General features: G+C 36.7%; 1 protein-coding gene across 6 annotated transcripts in view; it reads left to right on the forward strand.

Annotated features, from left to right (window-relative positions):
• The window catches only part of LOC131694111 (semaphorin-1A), a 185432-nt gene that overhangs the window by 142906 nt on the left and 29630 nt on the right, over positions 1–12896 (forward strand). Inside the window, exon 2 of one of the 6 annotated variants that reach the window (XM_058982523.1) lies at positions 9484–9508. The exons of the other annotated variants lie outside the window; for them this stretch is intronic. The gene's annotated coding sequence lies outside the window, so the exon portion shown is untranslated. The remainder of the gene's footprint in view (positions 1–9483; positions 9509–12896) is intronic. 6 annotated transcript variants of the gene reach the window in all.

Raw genomic sequence — 12896 nt, forward strand, 5'->3', positions numbered from 1 at the left:
TAACCATTGAATGTTGACCTTCGAGGTCTATCGAAAAGAAACTTTCGCCATGAACCGTACCAAGGATCTGTTTTGCTTTTGTGCTTGATAAAATTAAAATTGAAAATCTAAATTGAGCTCGGGCTTTTAAACTGTATGCTGCAATTATAATCTAGTAACCTGTTTTCACTCCTTGACGGTTTTCACTCCTCAGGAGCCAAAAAAACCATGAGTGATGAAATCATGGTTTTTTTATGATTTTTCAAACTATGGTTTTTTCAACGCAATTTTCGTTTTCTAATATTTAAAAGAAATATGTTACCAAAAGTCTTAATCTACGTTAATCGAGTTTCCATTAGCCATAATGGTGGCTTCAATGCGTTTCCGGAACGCACGATAGATCCTATAATAATGTAATCTGGTCCCATATCTCTCCAGGAACAAGTCATTTTTTCTGATGCTTGCTGTACTTGAATGACATTTACAATAAGCCTTGGTCTTAATGACGCGACATCCTAAATAATACAATTTATTAAGATCGGGGCTAGATGGTGGCCATATGTGCTTTGTCCAGACGAGTAGATGTTCTGGAGTGTGTCACGGAGCTCCAACTTGTTGAAAAACCACATTCAATTTTGATCCCTATTGCTCTTTAATACACGAAAGGAAATACTTAAAATGTCGCTGTAGACCTCCGTGTTCACTTTGTGTCTTCTGAAATAAACACCGGGTTCATGTTTTTACCACGTACGCATCTCACCTGGGTTCGTTTCACAACTCCGCACATAAATAGGGTTAGATATTTTTCTAAAGCGATTGTTCCAACCCGAAAAAGAGGCGAATGGCTCTCAGATTTAAACCTCTGCAATAAAAAAAATCTGTACTAGTCGACAACGTCTTTTACAGCAAGAGAGCTTACGTAACAGTTCTGGAATTGACCACAAGATCGACGGTAAACATTATGTAGTCTGTGAGCAGTATCTTCCTTTTGATTAAATCGATCTACGCGGATAGTTGTCGGTCGGAAACCTTTCTTTCGGCGCGCACGGGAAAAATCGCGGATAAGCTGCCACTTCGTCATGATGCTACTGTCAAACTAAGAGATTCGTTTTCTTTTCTTCATAGCTTACAATCCTATGAGTTATACAATATGTTGCAAAAATTTATCGTTCAAGGGTATGTTTTTATTTGCATGTTTTATTGTTTATGCACTAGATCATCAAATTTATTATAAAAATACTTGCATTTTTCTTTTTGTGTGACTCGCACTATTGGAAATAGTACTAGGTACCTAATGCCAAGGCGCAAAAAGCTCATCCACTTCAATGTACCTAGTTACCTTTTTGGCGTACACAAACAACTATTTCAGTAATGAACGAAGTATATAAGCATTGTGATAATCAAGCTGTCACAAGGCAGTTGCCCTTGTGCGAAATCAGCTGTGCTTGTTGTCTATGCGCAGTATTAACGATTCAAAGACAATTTCCTAGTGTTGAATTTTCTCAGTATCGTAAACGCTACCGTCGCTGTGTAGTTGGAAGGCATCGGACCGAGCAATGTGAACAAACGAAATTACACGAAGCAAAGATCAGTTATATCATTTTGCAAAAGTGACCATTTCCGGAAGTGTTTGACTCCATCGCTGCTTCTGAAACAATTGTATGGAAGCGCAAAAAGAGGTGACACAATTCACTCCTTCCGTGGTCAGTGACGGATGAATCCGGTTGTCATGCTATTCTCAACCATCAACCACACAGACATTGTCCATTAGTCGGCCCACGTCAATCACTGGTTAAGCCATTCGATGTGAGAAAGGTATTAATTGGATAATTGAATTCTGGTGCGGTTGCGCTGCGGCTTCGTACGTCAAATTAAGTATGCTCCAATTGCTACTGTATGGCGTGGTAATTAGACTGGTTTTTGTGTGCTGGAATGAATTACACATTGCAGTTGAGTGGTATCTGAAGAATTCTGATCGATTGCATGCTGTGGTGCGAGTGTCTTTTCAAGAGGCCGGATGAGTGCGAGATACGAGACAGATGTGATCGCACCGCAATCCTACTTAACTCTCGAAAGATGTGTAAAATGTTCGTGCTTTGAACTCCGAACAATCCCATTGGATAATAGTGGATGCTTCCTCTTGCCAGGGGTGCCCTACTATTGTTATGGTAAGGGCAAACATCAATGATCAGATAAGTGCAAGCACGCGACCAAAATATTGAATTACGCACGATGACGCTGTGCGCGCATGTTTTACAGCCACACCTTGGAGATCTCGAGAGCGCTTATGCCCAGATAAACATCCCATCATTCACCCCTCCGCCGACTGTGTGCGACGAGACGAGCGTCAATCATCAGCGATGGGTGCAGCATTTCCAGAGCGATCGTACCTAACCACGACAAGAAACGAAGCAGATGTCAAACAGTTTCGTAAAATGTGCAAATTTCGACAACGCATGGCGTGTGCCGAGCACCAGGTTGGGCATTATTTCCGCTGAACTTTGCCGGCTGCATTTGTGGTTGAGCAGCTAGCCATGACTCTAACGTGATCTTTGTGATGCACGACGATACTGGAGCGAATTATTTTAATGGTAGTCTTTATCGGCATTCTTCTGGTATATTCCTTTAAGATATTTTTTGTCTCCACAAAAACGCGCATTTGAATGAAAGCACTAATTTTGATTATGTGATCGATTCAATCAAAGCAAAGCGTGAGTAAATATTTCTGTTTCTCTTATATAATCGATTTTATTATTTTGAATCACCAGACATTTCAGACCTATTCACAATTCTGCTCGTATCTGCTGGCGAACAGTGGCCTGCCAGGAGCATCAACTTACAATCACCTGTCGGCTGTAATCCAGGTGCAATAATACCCAGAACGCAACCAACATATCCGTGCAGGATTAAAATAAGAAAACAACCGTATTTCTTCGTCGTTTATCCTTATACGCATCGGAGCGACACGGACTGGAAACGTTTCGGGCAGGGCCAATGCAATGAAAAGAAATTCATAAAAATTGTATAACGAAGGGTACGAGAACAAACATTTCCAGGCAGCTAATCATTGGCAATACAGTTTGTCCCTTTCGTTCTGCTCCTTTGGACTCGGTTTCGAATTGCTCACATTTGGCTTTGACACGATTTCCTTCTAATCCGCCATGTACAAATATTTGAGATAGTGTCAGCACCGTTCCAACTAACTTGATTTAAACAAAAATGCATTTTCTCTCCTCTACACTTCCCAACACGATAGGTTTTACTTTCATTCCAAGTGACTACAACATCAATCTTGTTCGATGGCATAATCGCTTGATATATGGGTCATGTTTAACATTGGCTCGTGCTACTCCTCCAAAAAGAATGCTATTTCGAGCGCGAGATTCTCCATCTACAAGAAATCGATGAAGAAATGAAACAAAAACATCTTGTGGAGGTCAATTTAGATTTGCAGTTAGATTTTTTTTTTTTCGAGTGTTGTATTCGACCCAGATTGGTTGGATGCTTCTTACAGTAGTCATAAACTCATTTCATCGGGCGCGTCAAATGCAAGCGTGGATTTTTAATTACCTCAGCTGAAAACTTCGATTTTTACCGTCTGCTTCAAACATGCAACAATATAATTAGGGGGTGTGCTAATAAAGCCAATAGTCAATTCATTTTTAATAATTATCAACGGTTTGGTATTTTCTAAACAAAATTGGATTCGTTAATTACCGTTGGCACTTTTTTTGCGTAACACCGTGGTCAAATCCGATAATTTGGGTTCATTGTGAACCCTTTATTGAGTTTTTTGTTTGCTTTAGAGCAGTAAAATCTACAGTGCCTTAGGGGTAGATTTGTATAAAATAAGTTGACGTTCAAAACGGAGCTGCAAGAACGCGATTTCTTGCTTGAAATGATCGCTTCACTGCTCAGTCATTGTGACTATAGAACTTGTACGAATGGGTTGGAAAACATGAAAACCCAATCCACTGGCGCGAGAGAGTTTCGGTATTTACGGCATGATTATCTTTATTGTTATTAGAAGCTCTTCGAAAGGCGTAAAAGAAGATTTGGTGTCGTATTTTTGAGCTGATGGAAATCGCTTAATTTAGTAACATCGGATGTTATGTAGTATTTTTCAGAGATTTGGCTGTTTTCTGATTTCTATCGGTAATAGAAAGAATGCTGTGGATAAGACATAAATAAAATTGGGGCTATAATAAGCGAATAGAACTTTATGTTATTAAGATTTAATTCAACAATTATCTCGCGAAATTCCATAAAATAGACAACGCTAACACTACGCTAATTGCACGGTAGTTTTTTGTGCTAATTGTGTCATCAAACACAATCGAAACAAACCATCAAAACAGTGACAAAAGAACCTCCCAATTCACACGACCAATAGTTTATTATGGTGTCAAACTGACAGCGATTTTTGTCCTGTAGCTAAACTCATTCACATGTTTCCTGTGTCTCATTAGCGATTTTATAGCCCAAGCACAGCGATTAATAGCAACTGGCTAGCTCACCTTGAATTTGAAACTTTATTTACTATGCGCACAGTATAGATGGCGTGATAGATGGCTCCGCGAGAAAGACCGGCTGCCACACACATTGGTCTGTGTTTAGCGAACGAGGCAGAGTTGTAGCGACAAGTGATTTACATTGAAAATATTACAGCTCCCTGCTAGATATACACCCCCTCACCATCAGTCTCGCCCTACCTTTATGCTAATGCAGTAGCTGTACAAAATGCGGAACACAACCTATGGAACAAAACAAAAAACAAACTAATAGAAATAAAACAAAAGGCCGATAATGAAAGCTATTTTTCATCATCTTGGCGATTCACAAAACTCATCGCATTTGCATACAAATGACGTTGATGCGATGTCATTTGCTTCATAATTTAATAATGATATGCTCCGTCCAGGGAAAAAAGCAGTTTGTTATAAGGGCTTCTGCATGGGCCAACGCTGAAAAAACCTTGACGCAGACCTAACGTCCCAAAGCAGAAGCGATCGATGTCCGCACGGTTCACACACAGCACGCCATCCATGTTGGCGTTTGCTGAAGTTTGCTAATAATAAGGTAGTGGAGTAGTATGTCATGTCATTCGGAACAAGGTTTCCTATCGCAAGTTCTCCAACCCGATTGTGCGCTGCGATTATAATAATGCGTTCAATGGTCGTGACATTTGCTCGTATTAACATGCATTTCAATTGGAAATTACGTGCAACCCGTAACAGCGCTTGAGTACCGACATGGTTGAAGCATGGAAATCACATCACTGCGTTCAGTATGTTTTTGGATTGGAGCCGACCCGAATTGTAAAATGAGACAAAATGTGTACCTTTCACTCACACAGCTTGCGTTTATGTTTTGGGAATACATCATGAACTTTGTTTTATAAACATTTGGCACGCTATGGTTTTTTGCACGTGGACGCACTAAAAATTGTTGCGTTTCGTTTTCAAACCGGATTTGAAGACGTATAGTTAAATTTTAACACCAACAAAAATGTTTGTTTGAGCAAGTATTGAATTGGGCCCGAAGTTGGCAAATCATCACAATATTTTGTGCATTCATTTCTAGTTCAAGTTACAGTTAAATATTGTATGCAACACCACAGAAACGAAGTTAATGTCGACAAGAAACGGCGGGCTTGAATTTGTTCCTAAACGAAACACGATCCAATCATGAAACCAGACCGAACCTGCAATCGAGAATTTTTTTAAATTTAAGGATCCCTACCGGAACCGATTTGGGATCAGTTCCGCGTTTCTTGAATCTGATCATCTTTAATCATCATCATCATTGAGATCGAACGGTCCGAGCGCGATCTTGGGCTTCCAGTTTTCCGCGAGTGTGCCTTCTTTGCCTGAAAAGTTCACAGTACTCTGTCGTGCATTGTTTCGAACAGCCGGTCATTTTCGACATTTAGAAATTATAGCTGCTTTACAACTCTTGAGTAGCATTTTGCTAAGAGGCTTGTCCATTATAATCAATTCTTATTCTAGTTGTACTTCTTTATTCGATTGTCTGTTTAATAACAGTTCTAAGTGTTTCTTTCACTTTTATTTAATACTAATCTTTTAATGACATTACTAACCCTGAAATTGTTATCAGAAGCCTTGAGTCATTTGAATATTACCCCAGAGCAAATTCTCTGAAAATTCTCCATTTTATTTGTTTATACGAAATTTTTTATCCTTCCAAAATGTGATTTAGAATTATGGAAATGATACACCAAAAAATGGAAGGCTATAATATTAGATAAATGTTCTGCCACAACGACTCTTCTGTATACCCCCGAACGTAGTGAAAACTTTGAACAAGCTTTCCTCGAAACCATTTTTTAAGTTGGCCAGAAATTTAACTCGTTCTGAAATTTTTACAGTATATTCAAAATTTACATCTCCAACGATTTTATTTTTTGAATGGTTATGTTTTTCAATAATCAGTTTTGTCCCAAATCAAAATATAGAAAATATCCTGTGTACGTCTCTTGCTATTGTTATATTTTTTAATAATCAGTTTTATGCCATTTTTTATGACATTTTCAGCATTTTTTGGCAAAGAAGGCACTATTGCACAAAAAATCAAAATATAGAAATTATCCTGTGTACGTCTCTTGCTATTGTTTGAATTGAAAATTTTTAGTTTTAAGCTCTAGGTCACAAATTACTGGAGATAGATTTCCGACCGTGGATCCTGTTCAAATTAACGAACCTACTACAATATACTGTCCATTTTTGTAACTAGTATTATAAATGTCGAGATATTCGTGTTCTACAGTTCTGTAACCCCTTAACAGAGTTCTAACAGAGAATCCCTAATATTTTATTTAACAAGTTTGGGAAATTGGGATCAAGTAAGTTTATGCAGGGTGCGCCATCTGGATGTATCCTACTTCAACGTTGAACAACTCCGCCATTTTCTAGCCGGTTTTAATAGATAAACACAATTCTGAAACGTCATTTGCCATTTTAGTCATGAGTCGATTTACACCAAAAGAACGCACTGAAATCGTAGCGCTTTACATTGGAAACGACCAACAATGATTGATGCGGAGCCTTGCAGAGCAAACTTCCAGGACGCGGCGTCTCAAAAAATGGTGATTTGGAATGGCCTCCTCGTTCTCCGGATTTGACGGTACCAGACTTTTTTTCTGTGGGGTTACTTGCAAAGAAAAGTTTATTCTAGCAAACCTAAGAACCTTGACGAACTGAAAGCTAAGATACGAGCTGAAATTGCTGCGATTAAGCCCGTCATGCAAAATGCCCGCAAAAGAGCTGCTTTCGGTGTATCAAATGGGGATAGTCATGTAATCGACGTTAATTCTAAACCTGGTTTATAATAAATGGCATAAAATATTCTAAAAAAAAATTGTTTACTTGTGAAAATCGGTTGGAAAATGGCGGAGTTGTTAAAAAAAGAATACATCCAGCTGGCACACCCTGTAATTCGTATATCGCAAATAATGCTTAAATAGCTCTGCTTGTGCTGAGGTATGTTGTTGCTAATCCTGATGTAAAATCTTACCTCATGTGAATCGATTTCAATAATATTTATATTCCTTGTGTTTTGTAATACAGTCACGGTAGTGATTTTTTCACAACAAATTGCATTGAGGTTTTTGGATTTGATAATAATCTATTACATCGTATGTTTTAGATTTCATTCGCCTTGCATAAGCTAGTCAGAATAGTAAATTAAAACTACCTAAGAAACATCAGTAAAACCATCCTACTGTTCTTGAATTTCTCGTATACAAATTGGTTGAGATTTTAATTAAGTATTTAAATAGAAGGTCAAGTTTAAATTCTACATGTTGTACAAACAACTAAATACAAATTAGTGCTATACGCTGTGTAGATTATTGTACAACTGTACTTCTATTGTCAAAATAATATTATCGAATCAAATTCGTTATTCGAATTCGATAATATTATCCGAATGAAATTCGTTATTCGAATCAAAGTATTGTATTTTCTTTCATCCGATATTGATACAATTTTGAACTCACCGCTAACATACATTCAGTGGAACGCTACAATATATACCTAAAAAAACGAAACATTAAATGAAACTGACATTCGATTAAATTGACTTTGACAAGCTTGTATTCGGTCAACTGGCATTCGACCCTACTATCCTTTCGACCAAATGACTCTTTCGGTCTAACGGTTTTCGACCAAATGGCATTCGACCTAAATGTCTAATGCTCCATTCGGCCAAATACTCCGTTTAGCCAAACGGCATTCGGCCGAATGACTTCCGGCCAATTGACCTAAAACCTTATAAAGATCTGGTACACGTAGAAAAAAAGAAACTTTTCGCGTTTTCTATTTTTGCACTATTCTCTGTTCAACGTTAAATTTCTTATTTCTATCACTTCTAGAGCTTTTTTTCATAACATCATATCTAACAGAAAAGTCAAACGGAGAAAATCGTGTGCAAAAATTTTCTTGCAATTTTTAACAATTAAAGCACACAGAAGGCTATTAATTCTACTATCACCTCTGCATTTACTCATTGCAGGATCGTATAAGCATGTTACATGTTTTTCACGAAGATAATAGGGAGATAATGGATAACTATTATTTTATTACATTTTGCCGATCACTTTTGCTATTATACTCTTTTACCTGTGGTCTTGGCAACACCGCTTGATGGCACATTTTACTGTGAGGTTTTGAGATACGGGATTGTAGTTGTGATATATTCCATGTGTTGTTTTCTAACCGAGAGTGTAGATATGAGGTTTGGTATTGGAAAAAGATGCTAACTACAGTCGACTTGGAAAAACATAACAACGCAAATCATCACATCTATAAAATATTAGCAAAACTTTGGTATACTATATGTGACATTTTGACTTAAGATTAAATTAACATTTAAATAGTTCTTATTTTTCTCTATTATTTGTGGACGATAAAGAGTCAATGTTTAGTTTTTATTTGGCATAATAAACTCCGTTTGTTTACATTTGTTGGATATGACGTTTTGAATAAATCTTATCTTTTTTAACACTCTAGTACGCCAACATATATCTCTTCCAGTAGGCAGTTCATAGAATTTTTAATCAAGTTTGTTGTTTGTTGTGAAAAATTAAAAGTTTAAAATCTCCAAAATTAATCAAAATACCACGAAAACAAAAAAAATAATTGTTCGATTGTGCTGATATTGTTTCATCCAATGATACAAGTGCTAGTCAATCTGAGGTAAGACATTAACGTTACACGTGATTTAACCTTGCCTGAACCTGCAATGTATCGATTTTGACTAGAAACTACAAATACAAAAAAATAACGTCAGAACCATTAGTCACACTAAAATGAAATGTTCTTGCAGCCTTTAATTTAACATTACAAATTTCATATCGATGCGGTGTAACCGAAGATATTTGAATTTTTCCTAAACGTATTTCCAGTTTTATAAGGGAAATTAATTTTGTACTGTAACTCGAGAATATTCTACCATAAATTATTTTGACTTCATTTTCGGTTTCAGCACACGATTTTACATCGAAATGGAGGTGAAGTATCGAAGTTCAATTTTGAATTTTTATTTTGCAAACCAGTGTTCTCAGTTGGATCGTTGCTCTAGCTAACTCTGCAGTCTTTCAGTTTGCTGAAGATCCCAAACAACAAACAATTGAGTAAAATTAAATTTTTAACGCTATTTACCCTAGAAAAAAATTAGGCATAAAACCTCCGACGGCGGAACGTATAAGAACCGGACCTATTGAAACTGCAAATTGACTGTAAACCGTGCCACAACTGTTCATTTCTTCTGAATGTATTGCACTATACTCACCTTACTATAAATTATGATGTTTACATCCGCTCTTGAGTACAGGTGAATGCTTTAATATCCGTAGCGGACATCCGTGTAGGCGCGTTAAATTTGATTCAACCAACTCCAATGGATTCCATTCGGATGCCTATCAGTGCCGTAAATGTTCCACAACTAATTTTCAATTAGCTGAAATGAAAGCACATTCGCACTAAATTGAAAACCTTAAGCTTTAACCTCAAATTGATATAATTTCGTATCCCTTACTGCCAATCGAATGAAAAACATACACACTAAACTATTATCGTTGCATAGCTGTACACCGGCATATATGTACCTAGCATTAATGGTTACGTCTTTCTAAGTGCTCATGTAGGTCGCTGCCACAGGGGAGTTTAATTGAAATTCACCTTTCTACCACTCATCTGGTTGTGGGTGTGCATCACGGTTTGTGGTAAAATTATTACCATTAATTTTTATAACCCTGTAAGTAGCTTATATATTCGTCATTATTATTATTCATGCTTCACGGAAAATTCCATCGTATTATCTGATGGCGTACCTGCACTCTATTTGTAGGTGAATAAGCTTATCAGAGAGTGTTTCATTTGAAAATTTATGTTAATTGATGTAACACCTGAACTTTGTTTGAAACGGTAACACCCAGTTCAAACCACATCCAATTACATTAAATCTTCTGTTTGAAGAGCTGATAATGCATTTTTCATGCGCGAATTAGAAGTAAATGCTCAATATCCAGTGAAACGGGTCATAATGAATTGTTCGAGATAAAATTGATTATGGATTGTGCTTATTACTAGAAATTTGCGCTCAAACGTGGATTAAATTTACTAATGAACAGCTTTTAAAATGCAAATTGTTCCTCATGCACTGCAACTGTATGGAGTAAGTATGATTTTGTGCATGGTTTAACCATTAACTAATGAAGTGGGTTCGAAAAACCGGAACCTGCTAATTGATAAAACACCAGCGTTTTAAATTTAATGAACTCGTATAAGAGTTAACAGTTACTTGACGATTTTATCTTAGGTATTGATCCATCGAATAGATGATGATTAAGTTGTACTAATTAACACATTCAGTGTCGGACAAAACAGTCAGCTAACTATGGTATTAGCATTTATTTTTGCTGGATCAACGGTATTATGAACTAATATCTGTGTTAGAAGTTGTAAAGGTATGTAATGTAAATACATGTAATGAAATAGAATCTCCGGATCTCAAACTAGAAGAAAACTTGCAACAGATTTTTTGAAAGTCAATAAACCCTGTATATTCACAAAACAAATAAGAATAGTGCAACATGAAACAATTAATTATTTGATTGAATTGAGTCTTCATAGTACTGGAAGTCTTATTTTTCATCGCTAATTTGTGTAGTTTCTTAAAAAAATATAAAAGGTGATGAATATTAGAATGGGACAAAAATTACATTCCAGCTCCGAGCAACTTTTTAAATACCATTTGGGTCCTAGAACAATTGTGCAAATTCTTAGCTCGATCCCTGAAACTATCTTTTTGCGCCCGCTGTTTAAAGTTTCCATTGGATTTTGCATGGGAAAATTAACTTTCCCAAAACAATTGCTCCAGGAGTCGCCCATTGCTTCCTAAAAATAAACCGTTATGTGGCTTTTATAGGAAATTTAACAAAGAAACAATGTCTCGAAAACCACGAAACGATCTGACGCTTGAGAAAAAAGTTATTAAGCTGAAACCGATTGATGCGCTGACGATTGATAAAATATTCATTTTTTCTAGCACCACTGCTGTTGGTTGTCCAATTATTTGAAATTTTGTTTTGATCTTCTCCAAATGTGTCTAAATCAATTATCTGTACTGTTTGGCCACTTTGCGAGAGTTTTGAGGCATAAATTAAGGTTTCTTTTGTACATAATTAGAGAAAGTTAAAAATTTTGTATATAATTTTATCGTCAGCAGCAGTGATGCCATGAAAAGTGAAATTTTCGTTGATCTTCAAGGCATCAATCGGTTTTTTCTTATTAACTTTTTCCACAAACATCAGATCGTTTTGCAGTCCTCTCGACTTTGTTTCTTTAACAAATTTTCTGTAAAAATCAGATATCTATTTATTTTTAGGAGGCAACGGGCGACTCTTGGACGATTTTTTTTTGCAAAAAAACGATTTCCCCATACGAAATACCATGTAAACTTTAAACTATGGGCGCAAAAATATAGTTTCACCGATTGAGCTTTAAATTTGTAGAGTTCTTCTTGTAGATAAATGGGACCCAAAAAGCTACTCGGAGCAAAATTTTATTTTTTTTTCATACAAACGTGTCCCACTCTAGTGAATATGTTTTATGTTTATATTACTTATAAAAAGCAATGAAAACTTTAATAATTTGCATAAAAATAACTCAATGTTTATTGATAAAAATTGAAATTGATAACTTAGGGAAAAAGTGGATTTATTGTTTTGTCCTACACTGTGTATATACAATACGCTATTACAGGTCACAGAAATATGCTACCTAAGGAAATTTAACAACTCGTATTAGCGTTAGTTATTTCAAGATTTCATCTCACTAGCCGTCTAATACACGGTGATACTAATCCATTTAAACATAACACACAATAATGTGTTCCATATTAATTTACCGTTATAAAGTAGGGTGCTATATGAAACTGGGCAAGGATTGACCCAAAACAGGACTAGCGAACTTTACAACAAGAGCTCCACTTGCTCTCTGTATGTACCGACTGTAGTATCAATGGAACAAGTCACTGGTATTACCTATGTGCTTCTTGGCATGTGGCTTCGTAGGTGCCAGTAAGCATTTGCAAACACGTGAAAGTGGGCCAGAAGTCTGACTGCTACATGCAACTAGGGTAACTAATTTGCCATGACTAAGGCACTGTACCTATGTGTAGGGAATGGACAATCACGTCTGTGCGACACAAGAACGGGATTTAAGCTCGCGTGCTTCCCCATACGAGTATCCATGTCATAAGCTTGTGCGACCTTTGGCAAATGGGAATCAACCTGTTGGCTTGTCAGGCTTTTGGTTCGACTGTGATTAGCGCTACACATCCAAAAGCAGCGGTCGTTTTCAAGGACTATGATCTTCATGTGCTCACAATTTTTG

The sequence above is a fragment of the Topomyia yanbarensis genome, chromosome 3, assembly GCF_030247195.1.
Source record: "Topomyia yanbarensis strain Yona2022 chromosome 3, ASM3024719v1, whole genome shotgun sequence".
Lineage (NCBI taxonomy): Eukaryota > Metazoa > Arthropoda > Insecta > Diptera > Culicidae > Topomyia > Topomyia yanbarensis.